The sequence below is a fragment of the Cervus canadensis genome, chromosome 28 (genome assembly GCF_019320065.1).
Source record: "Cervus canadensis isolate Bull #8, Minnesota chromosome 28, ASM1932006v1, whole genome shotgun sequence".
NCBI classification, from domain to species: Eukaryota; Metazoa; Chordata; class Mammalia; order Artiodactyla; family Cervidae; genus Cervus; species Cervus canadensis.
The window spans coordinates 47,393,044-47,405,276 of NC_057413.1; the positions used below are offsets into that span (position 1 = coordinate 47,393,044).

General features: G+C 46.3%; 1 protein-coding gene across 15 annotated transcripts in view; it reads right to left on the reverse strand.

The window, feature by feature from the left end:
- TRERF1 (transcriptional regulating factor 1) overlaps positions 1–12,233 on the reverse strand; it is a 206,822-nt gene that overhangs the window by 119,520 nt on the left and 75,069 nt on the right. For 12 of the 15 annotated variants that reach the window (XM_043449362.1, XM_043449374.1, XM_043449373.1 and 9 more), the window contains exon 3: positions 2,270–2,352. The exons of the other annotated variants lie outside the window; for them this stretch is intronic. The gene's annotated coding sequence lies outside the window, so the exon portion shown is untranslated. The remainder of the gene's footprint in view (positions 1–2,269; positions 2,353–12,233) is intronic. 15 annotated transcript variants of the gene reach the window in all.

The following is a 12,233-nucleotide window of genomic DNA, read 5'->3' on the forward strand; positions in this document are numbered from 1 at the left end:
AACAGGTCATAACAGGCTCTCAGCTACTTACAAGATTTTTTTTCAACCAAGAATACATTAATATGTAAAGTTAAAATTTCCTATTTTCCAGGGATTATGAAAGTGAAAGTGAAGGTCACTCAGTCATGTCCAACTCCTTGTGACCCCATGGACTATACAGTCCATGGAATCCTCCAGGCCAGAATATTGGAGTAGGTAGCCTTTTCCTTCTCCAGGGGATCTTCCCAACCCAGGGATTGAAACCAGAGCTCCCACATTGCAGACGGATTCTTTACCAACTGAGCCACAAGGGAAGCCCAGAGATACTGGAGTGGGTAGCCTATCCTTTCTCCGGCGGGTCATCCCGACCTAGAAATCGAAGTGAGGTCTCCTGCATTGCAGGTGGATTCTTTACCAACTGAGCTACCTTTAATTTAACCATGTGCTACTTAAATTTTTCTTTATTTAATTTTTCCGCCCAAAATTAATTCTAAAAAAAAGTTAAAAAAATCCATAAACACTAAATATTTTAATACCTTCACTTATCTTGTTTCTAACTGAGCTAATCAGTGACATATATTTGTTGTAAACAGTTAGTTTCCTAGCTTAAACATGCATATAAACAAGTAAATATGACAATATTTTGAGTTATATGAAGCTAATAGAGATAACATTTATTGGGCTAGCCACTGGGCACTTTGCTTGGATTACCTGTTAATCCTAATAACAAACCTACAAAGAAGGTGCTTTTCTTATTCCCATCTTATAGATGAGGTTATAGAAGAGCAACTTCATTACTGTAACTTAATCTCCACTAACTCAGAATTTGAGGAGAGTGTTTATTCTGGCTATAAAAAGGTTGAATAAGCATATTAGAAATAAAACAGCATTGTACAAGGCATAGTTAACCTCCTAGAAGGTCTTATGTTCTAATACATACAGAAAAGCAGATGCTAATTGCAAGACTTCCAACAGGAACTGTTTGGGAAGGTTCTGTCTGAAACTATGCTATGTTAAACACTTTAAAAATTCAGTCTTCCATTATCTAAGAGTGGGTTTCCTCTCTCTGTTACCCCAACAATTAGTAGCTAATTAGTTAGATTATACAATATAATAGATGTCATTGTCACTCTCCCCATGTCCATTTCCCTCCTCCCCCAACAATATCCAGACCTGTACTTTCCCCAACCCAGGTGCTTTGAGGAAAGTTGACATATCACCCAGGGTAGGGATAGGCCAATTAGGAAATATCTCCCATCCCTGTCAATCAACAGGCGGTGCTCACCTAGCCACTGTGATTGGCTAAGGAATGAACATATGACTCAGTTCAGGCCAATGAAATGCCAAGGCTGGCTTTCTGGGGAGGGACTTCTAGAAAAGATACTTTTGAGTTACTGGAAAGGATGCTTCTTTCCTTCTGGCTGGAGGGGAATGCAACAATAAGCTCAGAAACTTCTGTGGCCATTTTGCCTCCAGGAGAAAAGCAAGCCCTAGGACAGACTGACACCATGGAAGAGCAGCAGAGAGAAGGGAAGAAACTGGACTGCTGATGACAAGCTGAGCTGCTATCACACATGTACCCTGTAGTCGATCCCATCTCTGCATTTTGCTGGTACAAGTCACTTAATTAATTCCCTGTGCCATGGGAGCCCTTTGAGTTCCGTTTTATGACATTCACAACCCCAAGGAATCCAAACTGAGAAATGGAAAATAAGCACTCATCCACAGCTTTTTCCTAGCACTTGCTCAGATTTTGCTTTTCCCTGTTTCCTTTGTGTTGCTTTTGTGCCTTTGTGTTGCTTTTCTTGAGAAAATATAACGGACTTTCAAGAAACACTTTCATGAACTAACGAGTGGCCGTGAGCAAGTCACTTGATCTCCCAGTGTCTTTTCAACTCTAAAAGGGATAGAGTTTGACTCGAGGGTTTCTGGGCTCCTTCCAGCCCCCACAGCCAACAATCGGTTCCATGCAGCTGACCCAATAATGCAAAGTTTCACTCACTCAAATCAACAAAAAGCCCTATTTGGGTTCTAAAGTAGAAACATCCCTTTTAATATATTCCAAATGAGAATATATTAAGAGCGATCAGGTATTTTCCATTTGTGCCTGGATATCCACCCCCGAGGGGGCTTCCCTAGTGGCGCAGGAGGTAAAGAATCTGCCTGGAATGCACACACGCACGTGGGTGTCCAGGCCCAGTGCAGCTGACCTCCCTTCCGTGGGGCATTTTCCACACCACAAGGATCAGAGAAACGAGCATTCAAACACCCAGGATGTCAGAGAAGCTACCTTTTTCACGATTAAGAGGCTTAATCTCTCAGGGTCGTCCTGCTTCTGTGTCTTCCTCCTTCAGCATCCTCCAGAGCCAGGGCCTGTAGGGGTGACCCAGAAAGCACATTCAGGATATCTGGCTTCACCATGGGGACAGATCATATCAACCAGGAGGGACTGAAGAAGCAGCTAAGGATGGAGCCCTGAAGAACCCAGCAGTGGAAGGACTGCCCAGTAAGAGGCCCTTCTAGGGTTCCTGGGGGTAGAGAGGATTTAAGAAAGGAAGACACTCAACTCTAAACTTCTAGTCACTCAGGTCCCAAACCCAGGAGTCACTGTGACTCCCCGCTTTCCCTTACACTCTATGTCCAACCCGTCAGCAAATGATGTCAGCTTTGTCTGCAAAATACATGCAGACTCTCACCACCTCCACAGCTACCACTTTGGTCCAAAAAGCTTCTCTTATTAGCATATCGCTCTAACCTCCTAGCTGGTCTCCATACTTCCACCCTTGCCCGTCTATAATCCATATATTGTGGGTTGAATTGTGTTACGGGTTGAGCTGTGTCTCCCCACAATTCTTACATGAAAGCCCTAAGTCCAGGACCTCAGGACGTGACCTTATCTGGAATAGGGTTGAAGCCAAATGTCATAAGCTGTTAAGCTGAGGTCATCCATCATACACTGAGCAATGTGCTAGGTGCTCAGTCGTGCCTGACTCTCTGCGACCCCATGGACTGCAGGCTCCTCTGTCCATGAGATTCTCCAGGCAAGGACACTGGAGTGGGTTGCTTTTTCCTCCTCCAACCCTGAGCAGGGTGAGTCCCTCATCCAATATGACTGTTGTCTTTACAAAAAGGGGAAATTGGACACAGACACCTACACAGTGACCGCACCATGTGAAGACTGGAGTCACTGCCACGAACCAGGAAATTACCAGAAGCTAGGAGAGAGGCCTGGAACATGTCCTTCCCTAGAGACCTTCGAGGCAGCGCTGCCCTGCAGACGTCTTGTTCTCGGACTTCTGGCCTCAGAACAATGAGACTATAAATTCCTGCTGTTTAAGCCACCCAGTTTGTGGTACTCTTGTTATTGGAATACTAGCAGACTAATACACTAGGCTCCCCACAACCTCCTAAGTGATCATTTAAAAGTCACTCTTCTGCTCAAAACATTCCCGTGTGTGTGCTGAGTCACTTCAGTCGTGTCCGACTCTTTGCGACCCCATGGACTGTAGCCTGCTAGCCTCCTCTGTCCTTGTGATTCTCCAGGGAAGAATACTGGAGTGGGTTGTCATGCCCTCCTCCGGAGGATCTTTCCGACCCAGGGATGGAACCCACGTCTCTTATGTCTCCTGTATTAGCAAGCGGGTTCTTTGCCACTAGCACCAGCTGGGAAGCCCCAAACATTCCTGGAGTGTCTCATCTCTCTCAAAGTAAAAGGCAAAGTCCTTGAAATGTCCCACAAGACTCACATGAGCTGACCCAGCCTCTTCCCTGAACCCTTCTACACTGCCCTTCTTCAGTTTCATCCAAACACAATGGCTTCCTCTAACATCCCAAGCAGGCTCCCACCCCAGGGCCTTTGCATGTGCTTGTCCCCTGCCTGGAACACTCTTCCTCCAGGCATCCTTCACTTCCTTCAGGTTTCCACGATAATGTCACCTTCTCAGACCCTCCTAACAACCCCAGCACCCATCCCCCTTCCCTGTTGTATTCTTCCTTGTTACGCTCATCACCATCTGACTTTTATTTATATTTTTATCCATCTCCCCTCACACTAGATTAGAAACTCCCTGAAAGCAGGGACATGGTATTATGGTATGCCCCAGAGACCAGAACATAGGATATGCTCAAGAAATAGTGGCTGAGAGATTTATTTGCAGAATAAAAGAAGCCAAGAGAAATGAGAGTTGCAAGAAGGAGGAAGTTGTCCACAGTATCAGAAGTAGCAAAGGCTCCAGAAAGATAAGGACCGAAGCGTCTGTTGGGTGTGGTAACATGGAGACCACAGGTGACGTGGGGAGAGCAGTTCATGTGGAAGCAGGAGCCCCGTGCAGCAAATCCACCGCATCCTCCCTTGCCAAGGGCAGAAGCCGGCCTGAGCGGGCTGCCTCAGTATAGGACCAAAACCCAAGGGCAGGTTCTCTCCGTCTGGGAAAGCACAGGAAGGAAGGAGGGAGGGAAGGAGACAAAGAGGGGGTGAAGGTTTGAGGAAAGACTCCAGCAGCACAACTGGAGGGGGTGAGGTCCCAGGAACTGCAGGAGTGAGTCCCCGGCTGCAGGAAGAAGGTTCTCTCTGGCCAGGAGGAAGAGGGGCGTGTCCTCCTCTGAGTGGAAGGGATGAGCCCAGATGGAGATCATGGCACCACGGGGAAGGTGAGAACCTGAGTGGGCTTGCTGCTGGGCGAGGGGTTGAAATCACCGAAGGCCGGTTGTCTCCTGAGCGACCAAGGACAGACAGGAGGGGACTGGAGGGAGTGGGGACGGCGGGGAATGTCTCTCAGGACAGCCCTGAAACCCAGCACCCCCACAGGTCTCCCTCACATCACCCAGTGCCGACCCTGACGGGAGAGAGAGCAGGTCACAGGCCAGCATCACTGAGGGTGCAGCTGAAACGAGAGGCCGTGGGCTCAGACACGCACAGTCCATGTGGCTGTGGGTTTCTGGGACAGGCCCGTGGCGACCTGGGTTTAGGAGAAGGGCCTTCTTCCAACTGAAGAATGCTGGGACCCCACACAGCGCCACCCCTTTCTGTCTGGTCTGCATCACTCTCCCAGACCCCCGCATTCAACCCTTTCAGTCCTCATTCTCCGCTCCCCTGATCCCTCCCTGTCAGTCACCAGTCCTGCTGGGTGCGACCCAAGTTAAAACCCTCACACACTAGTCCCATGCAGTGTTCTGAACGTCTGCTCATACATGATGAAACTGAGCTTCAAGAAATGAAGTCACCTGCTCAAGGTCTCACAGGCAGCAAGTCAAATCCCAGTTGGGGTCTGAAATCTTCCATCTCTCTTTCTCCTTGTCTATATTCATGCCACCACCCTGGTCCAAGGCCTCAACATTTCATCCCTTAAATTTAATATAATAAACGTCTTCTAACTGACCTCCCAGCATCCCCCCTGGTTCAGGGGACACATCCAGATGAACCTTCCCACACCATTGTCTTGTTTGGTTTTTCTGTTCCAATAAGACTTTATATACAAAAATAGGCTCCAGGCCATAGTTGGCCTGCAAGTCATAGTTTTCCAATCATTGAATTATAGTCTTCACGGAATTATGAAAATTTTTCTCCATTATTTGTTCAAGTATTTTTCCCTCTCCCACTGAGACTTCACTTACAGATGTGTTAGACCACTTAATGTCCCACAAGTCAATGCTATGCTTTTGTTTTAAATATCTCTGTGCTTCTTCTTGGACAGTTTCTATTGCCATGACTTCAAGTTGGTGTCTAATCTACTTTAATCTCATCCAGTATGTTTTTTGTTTCCAATGCTGTATCTTTCAGCTCTAAAAGTTCCACTGGAATCTTTTTTACATCTTCTATTTCTCTTCTCTTTTCTGATTTTGTTTTCTCTCCTTGTTGAGTATGTGGAGAGTATTTATCATAGCTCACAGCAATGTTTTTACCCATTGCTGTCCTATATAATTGGAAGGAGCCTTCTTCAATCTTGTTTCCCACATGCATGCTCCACCCCATGCGCCCCTCAAGGTCCCAGTGTCCCCTCTGAGCTCCACCCCTCTGAGCACCCTATTTGAGTCCCAACTTGCTGAGCAATCCGTGTTCTTGTGAGTTCACTGCATTTAGCTTCTCTTGGCAAGTGTTCCATCTGCTGAGTTTCCAAGCAGACAGCACATCCCTTGAGGGTAATTAATATATGTGTTGAATGCTTGGAATTGCCCACTGCTCAACACAGAGTCTACAATGGTAGATGTTACTTGATCTACAGAACAATTCTGATGGAGTGCAGACAATATACTTCTAGAAGTATAAATATAAGAAAATACAAGAGAACTGGGACAGGTAAGGGAAGGGACACAGGGCATTCCTGAAGTTTTGGAAGGGTAACTATTCTTCCTTTGTAGGAGCCCCCAGAGTCTGACACCCTGTAACAGCCACCATGATAATAATGAGGATGGCTTGATGGAGCTCTCTGTCCGCCTCCTGCGTATTCAAGGTCTTGGAACCCCTGCTTAGCTATCTGCTTGCCCTCACACAGATATCCTATCTTCCTCCCTCCTTCATGGGAAGAGCTTAAAATGTGAGCAATCCAAATCTGGCTGAATGGAGTTCACGGTGACCAGCAGGCTGGTAAACGTAGGGAAGAGGATCCTCCACTTCTGGGAAATAGGGAGTTGGCCTTAACCCATTTCAACTATCAGCTGGGGACCATGCAAAAAAAAAAAAATTTAGAGTCCCTCTAGAAAAATGGTACAGATGAACCTATTTGTAAAGCCGAAATAGAGACACAGATGTAGAAAACAAATGTATGGACACCAAGGGGAGAAAGGGGTGGAGGGTGAGATGAATGGGAAGACAGGGATCGGCATATATACATTACTATGTATAAAATAGAGAACTATCAAGAACCTTCTGTATAGTACAGGGAACTCTACTCAATGCTCTGCGGTGACCTAAATGGGAAGGAAATCCAAAAGAGAGGGGATATATTATATATATATAGCTGAATCACTTTGCTGCATAGCAGAAATTGTTGTAAAGTAACTACACTCCAATAAATTTTTTTTTTTTAAATTCTAAGAATTCCGGGGCCAAAGCAGGAGGATGGTTGGGAAAAGTGAAAGTCAACAGGGCACTCATGGGCCATCAGATCACACACTATGCAGACAGAATGGACAGCACCTGAATAACAAGGCTCTGGGAGGCTTGGGGACACAGCAGGGGACGGAGAGCGTGGGACAAATTGACAGAGTAGCACTGAAACATACACATTACCACATGTAGAACAGAGAGCTAGTGGGAGACTGCCCTGTACCACTGGAAGCTCAACCTGGTGTTCCGTGACAACCGAGAGGAGTGGGATGGGCTGCAGGGCGGAGGGAGGGTCAGGGAGGAGGGGACGTGTGTATACTTGTGGCTGATTCACGCCGACGTACAGTGGAAACCAACACAACACCGTAAAGCAATTACGTGCTGTGCTCAGTCGTGCCCGACTCTTTGCAGCCCCATGGACTATAGCCCACCAGGCTCCTCTGTCTATGGGGATTCTCCAGGCAAGAACACCGGAGTGAGTTGCCATGCCCTCCTCCAGGGGATCTTCCCAATCCAGGGATCGAACCAGGGTCTCCTGCATTGCAGGCGGATTCTTTACTAGCTGAGTTACCAGGGAAGCCCTCAAAGCCAATTATACTCCAAACTAAAAACAAACCAACAAGGTCCAGGAGGAACCGATGGAGGGGAAGGCAATCCTATTCACCAAGATGCCCACTAAGAAATCAAGATCTCGCCAAACCCATGGAACCAAAGGCACAGTGGAAATACCAGGAGCTCTGGAATCAAGCCTGGGATCAAATCCTAACCCTGTCACACAGTGGCTGTCCAACTTACGCTGGTCACTTCCCCTCTCTGAGTCTGGTTCTGCATGAGCTAATGTGAAGCCTAAATAAAACAAGAAATGTAGGAAAACATCTAGCACAGTGCCTGGCATTATATAAGGGGCCCAATAAGTGTGCTGCCCTCCCTTCTTCCAACCTTCAGATCTCACAGCTCTCAACCCTCCCTAAGAGGAGCAAGTGCAGAAGCTAGAGAGCATTTCCCAGGGGGAAGGTTTGCAAAGAAGGATGGCCAAAATCAGCAAAAGGCAGGAGGACAAAAGGGGCTCTTCATGACTATGAAGAGAGAAGCGCTGGACTTCTGTCAGTGCCAGGGTTTCGAAACACACAAAGCCCCAGATCAGACCTAAACAGGAAGTTTGTGACAAGCTTAGAAAACATGCTAGCCCAACTGCAGGAGGTTGACAGCACTCAGAAAAGATGAAAATGAGCACTCCTGGGAGGCAGGGGTAGGTATGGAATTAAAGGAGCGTGCCCGGCCAACATCCCACAGACACGCAACTCCTCCCAGTGCCCAGAGCACCTGCCCTGTGCTCCTCTCTCACCCCAAACACGGGGACCAATCCCACGCAGCTGCCCTGGTTTTCTGGTTTCCACGTGGGGCCTGTCGACACCTCCCCACTCTCTGTCCCTCTCCTCCCTCCCCAGGCAACAGGAGCAGTGGACACTTTGATCAGCAATCAGGGATCTGGGGGACTCAGGTGTGTGAGATCATTTTTCAGGTGGGAGAAATTAGCACAGAAAGAGGAAGTGACGTGTGAGGTCCCACAGGGTTCTCCACCAACATCTGGTTGACTCCACTGTATGTTTCATCACACCCCCTGGCCCTCCACCATGGGGTCTCCAGGATGCCACATTTCCTCCTCTGAAATCCTGCCTGGGACTAACATTTTCACTTCTACCGTTCACACTGGTATGGGACACTGTAACTTCAGGTTGCTTACTTGTAAAGGCAGGAAATACAGACATGCCTGACCTTCATGATTTGTGTCCCCAGATGAAGTGAAAAACTAGAAAGCTCCTTCCCCTTTGTTCTTAATTTCCTAGCACATGTGGATTGAGCCTTGATACCAGGCCCTATGTCTGTTGGGTGTGTTCCAGAAAATACTTAGTAAATTAATAAACAACATCATTACCATTTCATCCCAACTTCCCCACCCACTCCCCGCATCACTACCACCAAACTGTCCCACTGGTCCTGATATGCCCTCTGCAGACAGGTTCCTGGTTCCGCCCCTCCTGGGTCAACCACCCAATTGTGAACTCAGTACCCTGACTGTCAGCCTCAGTGCCCACCCCCTCCTTGGCACCTCCCAGCAGTGGTTTCCCCACCTCCCCAAGTTAGGTTCCTTTTTAAAAAATGACTCATTTAGGAAGAGACAAAACCAAAAACTTCAATGGTGAAGATAAAACAGCACCGACTCTCTTTAAACACCTCCTACTCCATGTAAAACTTAGATCCGATAAAGACACCCCAGACTGGACCTCCTCTTTAAACACCTCCTACTCCATGTAGAACCTAGATTCAATAAAGATACCTGAGACTGGACCTCCTCGTTTGGAACTTACGGTATACACAATTCTTCTAGCAAAACACATTTCCAGTAATGTCTTCTCTCTGAACTCTTCAGGGTCTTCTTTACAAATGGAGGTGTCAGTACCTTTTTTAAAATGTGGGAATGAGAAGTGAAAGTCCATGCTTTCAACTCCTGGGTCAACAATTATTTGATGTTTTACTACGTTTATGATTTTGACTTACTGGACAAAGGAAATTGACATTAAACCATTGGCCTGATGAGAATTATGGGGAGTTGTTTTTTTAAAAAAATTAAAAGTAAGACTTCTTCATATGTAAGAAGCTTATAACATTTTGTGCATAGTATTAAAAAAGAAACAACATTGTAGGATATAGTAAATAGAATCATAATATTTTAGGACAAAAATGTGCAATTAGGATGATCCTAATCCTGAGGTTCTCAATGTTGGCTGCATTAAAAAATTCCCAAACTGGAAGAAAATTTAACAAAAAATTCCCAGGTCCTACTCGCAGAGATTTGGATACACCTGGACTGTACAGGGGCTCTGACATTGGTTTTTTCTCTTCTGTTAAGTTTCCTGGTGATTTTAATGTGCAGCCAGGGTTGAGGACTCCTGATTTATGGCAGGTAAGGAAACAGAGATCTAAAAAAATTAAGGTGCAGCCCCAGGTTGCATAGCCGGATACAAAACCTGAACCAAGTATGATATTTACAAACCCCCATCCAGTTCTGCTGTCTCGCTCAGATTTTCAGTATTCATCAATTGTTAAAACTTTTTTTTTTTTTAACTTAGGGTACTAACACAGACGTGCCAACTTTTCATTTTGTCAAACAAGGGTATTTTTATAAATATCTATCAGTGACGGTCACTGCTTCCTGACATGTCTCATGCTTATTTGCATGCCTGCCATCTCTCCACCCCAAACCATCTCTCCACGCCCAGGAGGTAAAATCGGACACCATAGCTGGCCCTGTCCACAGTCTTACTCACCTCTACGCACCCTCCCCCTCACCAGCATCCACAGGACAAATCCAGACACAGCCCAGGCCTCAAAAATTCTCCATCTTCCCCTTTCCTGACCTCCACAACACTGATTTCTGAAAGCCCCTTCCTTGACCACAATCTTAAATAAGTTACAAGTGTGCAATGTAGTGATTCATAATTTTTAAAGGTTATATTGCATGTACAGTTATAATAAAACATTGCCCATATTCCCTGTGTTGTACAATATATCCTTGTAGCTTATTTCATAGCTAATAGTTTATACCTCTTACTCCCCATCCCTATTTTGCCCCTCCCACCTTCTTCTCCTCAATGGCAACCACCTGTTTGTGTCTGCCTCTTTTTTTTTATTATATTCACTAGCTTGTTTTATTTTTTAGATTTCACATATAAGTGATATCATACAGTTTCATGTCTTTGTCTGACTTCTTTCACTGAGCACAATGTCTTCCAAGATGCACTGGAAACTTTTAAAGAGGTGACCTCTGAGGAGTAGAATTAGGGGCTAAAGTGGGAAGGTGGGCAGGGGGTTTCTCTTTATACCCTTCAGTCTGAGTTTGAGGCAAGCATGTAGTTTTTAAGTGGGATAAAAATTACACATACATACACACACAGAATAAAACACCTACAGTTTGCTTCCACCTTGTAAATACACAAGTGTTGGGGCAGTCTCCACACCCAAGTTTTCAATGTAAATGATATTTCAGTTCAGTTCAGTTCAATCACTCAGTCGTGTCCGACTCTTTGCGACCCTATGGGACTGCAGCACGCCAGGCTTCCCTATCCATCACTAACTCCCGGAGTTTGCTCAAACTCATGTCCATCGAGTCAGTAATGCCATCCAACCATCTCATCCTCTGTCGTCCTCTTCTCCTCTTGCCTTCAATCTTTCCCAGCATGGGGGTTTTTTCTAATGAGTTGGCTCTTCGCATCAGGTCACCAAAGTATTTTGGCCACCAGATTTCATTGTGTACCACGTTCATTCTCTCAAAGTTATATTATGGTTTCCATATTTTTATGGCGGGATGATGGGTAACACTAATTTCACTTCCTTTTCCTCTTTGCTTATCGTTATTATGTTTTATTTACGTAATAAAGAATAATGAAAGTTTAAAACCTGAACCAAAGCATTATCTGATCTCTGAAACCTACACAGTATCAAGACGCCACAGCACCAGAGAGTGATCCAGTCTGATATGCAGAAACGTCTCCTTTTTTGAAAAATGCAAAATTTCTCCCCAGTCAGGTCTTAGCTTCTGCAGCCTGCCCAGAGGTCAAATCTACCACTACAACTGACCCCAGCCACACCCAAGCCCTGGCGCTTCCCAAGAACTGATGTAGAAAACAGGCCCAAGCACAGCGGTCAAGTCCCTTCTGGGGCCCAGCTGGCCTTTTCAGCTTCATCTCCCCCTTCTTCCCAAGCTTCAGCCACACGGAACAGTTGTCCTCTCCGGAGTGTCTCCACCGGTTCCTGCCTCTAAGTTTTCACCCAGGCTGTGTTACCCACCCCTACTAGTTTCCTTCCTGAGTCTCTGCCAAGCCAAGCAGCCACACCTACTCCAAGTAACATTCAAACCTGCAACTTGAAGATCGCGAGCCCAGAAACTCTCGTGATGGAGGGTAAGCCGCGGAATTCTCCACAGACCCCACTGCTCCCTAGCGTCTAACAAGGCAATGCAGAGGGCGAGCGCGTTTTTCCAGGTAGCAAGAACCATTAGCTCGAGGGCCTGGAGCTCAGAGGGTGGGCGATGAGCTCTGGGGAAGAAGAGGCATTTAGAATGTCTGAAGCACCTCCTGGCCCATCCAAGGCTCAGCAGAAAGAAAAATCCACAGACACTTAGCACAGAGAGGCCCAAGAGAAAGGCTCT